Source organism: Kogia breviceps, chromosome 4 (genome assembly GCF_026419965.1).
Source record: "Kogia breviceps isolate mKogBre1 chromosome 4, mKogBre1 haplotype 1, whole genome shotgun sequence".
NCBI lineage: Eukaryota > Metazoa > Chordata > Mammalia > Artiodactyla > Physeteridae > Kogia > Kogia breviceps.
In genome coordinates, this window is record NC_081313.1 from 104,498,493 (window position 1) to 104,503,213 (window position 4,721).

At 40.8% G+C, this 4,721-nt stretch overlaps 1 pseudogene; it reads left to right on the forward strand.

Moving 5' to 3' along the window:
• Positions 1–2,533: 2,533 nt before the first annotated feature.
• LOC131755226 (large ribosomal subunit protein eL27-like) lies at positions 2,534–2,943 on the forward strand (annotated as a pseudogene).
• The last annotated feature ends 1,778 nt before the right edge of the window (positions 2,944–4,721 follow it).

The window sequence follows — 4,721 nt, forward strand, 5'->3', positions numbered from 1 at the left end:
GGTGGCGCAGTGGTTGAGAGTCCGCCTGCCGATGCAGGGGACACGGGTTCATGCCCCGGTCCGGGAAGATCCCACATGCCACGGAGCGGCTGGGCCCGTGAGCCATGGCCGCTGAGCCTGTGCGTCCGGAGCCTGTGCTCCGCAACGGGACAGGCCACAACAGTGAGAGGCCTGCGTACTGCAAAAAAAAAAAAAAAAAAAAATATATATATATATATATATATATATATATATATATTCTGATTATAGAAAGCACAGATGACACATGGGTGATAAAATATTGATATTTTATCAATATTTTGATAATATCAAATTTGTTATGTTGGGTATGTTTAATTCAAATGAATATGAAAGTTGTTATATTTGGCATGTTTAATTTAATGTACAGTCATGAACTTTTGGGCATAAACTGAGGACCATTTAGGGAGAATTAGGGTGGAACTTCTGAGGTAGCAGATACTCACTGTCTTCTAAAGTGAGGAAAGACATCAGGATTGGAGTAAGACATAGATCACCATGAATAAGGGGTCAATGAAAGTAACCCCACACCAGCCTCAAGATAAGATGAAGCTCCTGAGGTGAGAAGTTATTATTATCTTAGCAGTCACATAGAATGTCTCTGTGGTCAACTGCTGACCCTCACATGTAGGCTTCAGGTGTGGCGGATCCGTCCCTCTGACCATACTCTGAAAGATATACCATTAGTGAGGGAAGAACAGGCCACTTGGCTGAAAGGGTTGTCATTGACCAGATCAGGAGTAAACTCAAAGTTCCTTCCTGGCACTCCTCAGAGTTTCTTGAAGATTAGCTGGCCTCTGGAAGATGTGGAGAAGACGACAGGCCCTGCCAGCAAAGAGGAGCATCCAGCAGACATTCCGAGCACAACTCATGCCCTAGAAGAGTAGGCTTCAGGGGAAAGCAGTGAAGCCAATGGATCCAGACCTAGAACTGTAAGTGACAGGTCCCAGACCTGGAAAAGGTAGTTGAGAGTAGAGTATTGCCTCTTTGCTATGTAAAATGTCTTTTGGGTATCTCAAGGACAGAAAGGCTCCACATGGAGATCTGTGGTTGCCCACTGGGGGCAGTTTCTTTGTTTATCATCAAGGACTTAAGCAAATCAAGAGTGATCCCACATGCTCAGGAACCTCTGACACAAGTGCCTTTTGCTTATAGGTTGATTGCAAAGAACTGGCAGAGCTTGAGGTTTTTCATGTTGTTCAAGCTGAGGAGGGAAAACTCCAATAGAGGGGGACAATGAGCCATGCTAGAAAAGTCTTGGAAGTATGGCTGCAATCTAGGACTCAGTTTGTCCAGGAGTACTCACTATGTTCCAGCTAAAGGAAAAGAGAATGGTTACATACTTGCACTGTCACACTTGCTGTGTCAACTCCGCAAATTTTGGTTTTAAGTTCCTTTTAATCTAGAAGGATAAGTTAGGTTTTAAGTTAGCTTCTTTGACTTCCTTGTAAACAGACACTGTAGATTAGGCTTTTGGTTTTTTGGCTTTTACTGTGTTTTCTAGTTTAAAGTTTGTAAAACTACTAGCAGGGCACCATGTATATGGAGAGGTATTGAATTTTTTGAAAATTCCTCTACAATTCCAACTACAATTGCTTAAACATCCCTCAAAGAATCCTATCTGCAAAAGATTCTTTTATGGGAAGGTGATCAGGCTCAGCTCAGACCTGGAGCAATAGATAAAAGGTCTCCAGAATGACGTTTGAAGGCATCATGGTGGGTATACACAGACACCGTGAAGGCAAACACTGTTTGAGTCATGCAGAAAATGTAATATAATATGTAAGTAGGTTGAAGAGACTAGGAACCATGTGTTCTATTTTCCTTTAGGGGAGACTGTGTATAATAGTGAAAAGACATATGGCTTTGGATTCTATACGCCTGCATTTAAATTTCAGCTCTCCTGCTGTTTAACTGAAGGGGTGAGCTAGGAAAAGAAACTGTCCTCTTCAGGTTGGTTTCCTTATCTCCAAAATGGTGAGAAATATACCTGTTTTCTAGCATTAGAGGAAGATTAAATAAGTTTCTATATATAAAGTGCTAGGCATATAGAAATTACACAACAAATAAGTTCACTTTCACTCTTTACCCTCCCTCCCTGAAAACCTAATAAGAAACACTGGAACACAGTTTCTCAGAGAAACAGTCTGTTTCCTCAGCCCCCATTATGGCCCAGCCCAATCACCAAACTACACCTTACTCTGCAGAGTTTTCATAGATGCATAAGGCAGAATGCAAACTCTGGTTTACTAGAAATCTCACAATGACTTCTAACCAGTCTGGGCTACTCCCTGTGGCTATGGAGGGGTTGGTCAGTAGCTATACATAGGTTTGAGTCTCAGCTTGGTGACATACAAGCTGTGAGACATGAGATGACTTCATGAAACTTGCTGAGCCTCAGCCTCCTCCTCTGCAAAATGAGGATGAGAACTCCTTTATGGAATCATTTCCAGCATTGCACACATGCATGTTAAGAAGCCTACCATCAGCTGTAGTCCCAAGTGGTGCTGCTGAAATGGGCAAGTTCATGAAACCCAAGAATGTGGTTCTGATCCTGGCTGGATGCTACTCCAGATGCAAAGAAGTCATTGTGAAGAACATTGATCATGGTACCTCAGACCAACCCTAGGGACACGCTCTGGTGGCTGGAATCGACCGCTATCCTGCAAAGTGACAGCTGCCATGAACAAGATGAAGATCACCAAGAGGTCAAAGATCAAGTCTTTTATGAAAGTTTATAGTTATAATCACCTCGTGCCCACAAGGTACTCTGTGGATATCCCCTTGGACAAAACTGTTGTCAACAAGGATGTCTTCAGAGACCCTGCTCTCAAACACAAGGCCCAGTGAGACGCCAAGGTCAAGTTCAAAGAGAGATATAAGACAGACAAGAACAAATGGTTCTTCCAGAAGCTGCAGTTTTAGGTCTGTCTTGTTTCAGTTATTAAAAATACCAAGACAAAACAACACAAAAAGCCTACCACCATCACCACAAATGTGATCTTTATTAAAAACTCTGCCAATTTGTTACCCAACTGGGTCATCGTCTGCATTTTTTTATAACTAGTAGAGAATATGTTTCACTTGTTGATTAGCCATGAACATTTCTTCTTCCATAAATTGTATGCTTATATCCTGACTCACATCTTAAACGATACGATGAAATAATTTTTTTTTTTTTTTTTTTTTTTTTTTTTGCAGTATGCGGGCCTCTCACTGTTGTGGCCTCTCCCGTTGTGGAGCACAGGCTCCAGACGCGCAGGCCCAGCGGCCATGGCTCACAGGCCCAGCCGCTCCGCAGCATGTGGGATCTTCCCCGACCGGGGCACGAGCCTGCGTCCCCTGAATCGGCAGGCGGACTCCCAACCACTGCACCACCAGGGAAGCCCCCTGAAATAAATTTTTAATACTAAACTATCACAGACAGTACCCACAGTCAGCTGTTGTAAATTCGGCCCAGCCTCACTCTTCATCACTGTTTTTTAAAAAAAATTACAAGATGAATGCTAAATTGAAGAGAAGTAATCAACAGTAAATAGAAACACATTAGTAAATGAATCTCTTTCTCTTTGCTGGTATTTAAGAGATAGTAGTTCATGCTCTTCTAAATGCCTGAAGATTTTGTAGAGAAACATCATTATTAATATTCTTTGTTATACCACTGTTACAAGCAGGTGAAATAAACAACCACCTAAAAAACATGGTTTCAGGATTACCAAGAAGGATAAAGGGAAATACCAAAAATCCTGGCCCTGGACTTATGTAGACTACATGATGAAGATAAAAACGCATGTCTTCAAAAGAAACAGTGGTGATCAAATTAACCAATTGCGAATAAGTTTGTAATAATATTGTTAAATAGTTAGCCAGAAATAAACCCTAACATTTATGGTCAATTCATTTTCAACAATAGTGTCAGGAAAACTGGCAAAAGAGTTAAGTGCTAGGACAATGTGCAAAAGAATGAAGTTGGACCTCTACCTCATAATACACTCAAGAATTAACTCAGGGACTTCCCTGGTGGTCCAGTGGTTAAGAATCTGCCTTTCAACACATGGGATGCAGGTTTGATCCCTGGTCGGGGAACGAAGATCCCACATGCTGCAGGGCAACTAAGCCCACACACTGCAACTACAGAGCCCATGTGCTCTGGAGCCCACATGCCACAACTAGAGTGAAGCCCACACAGACCCAACGCAGACTAATTAATTAATTAACTTAAAAAAAAAAAAGAATTAACTCAAAGTGGATCAAAGACCTTACACTAATGTAAATCCTAAAACTCTTAGAAGAAACTCTTAGAAGACCTTGGGTTAGGCAATTATTTCTTAAGTATAACACCAAAAGCACAAATGATAAAAGAAGATTGATAAATTGGATATTAATTATCAAATTAAAACTTTTGTGTTTCAAAGGACACCATCAAGAAAGTGAAGAGACAACTACAGAATGGGAGAAAGTATTGCAAATCATATATTGGAAAAGGAACTCATATCCGGAATATATGAAGGATACAACTCAATAATAAAAAAGATGACCCAACTTGAAAATGGGCAAAGGATTAAATAGATTCTTCTCCAAATAAGATATATAAATGCACAGAAAAGATGCTCAACATCATTTGTCATTAGGAACATGCAAATCAAAAGGATAATGAGATACCATTTCAAATCCACTAGAATGGTTATAATCAAAAAAAAAAA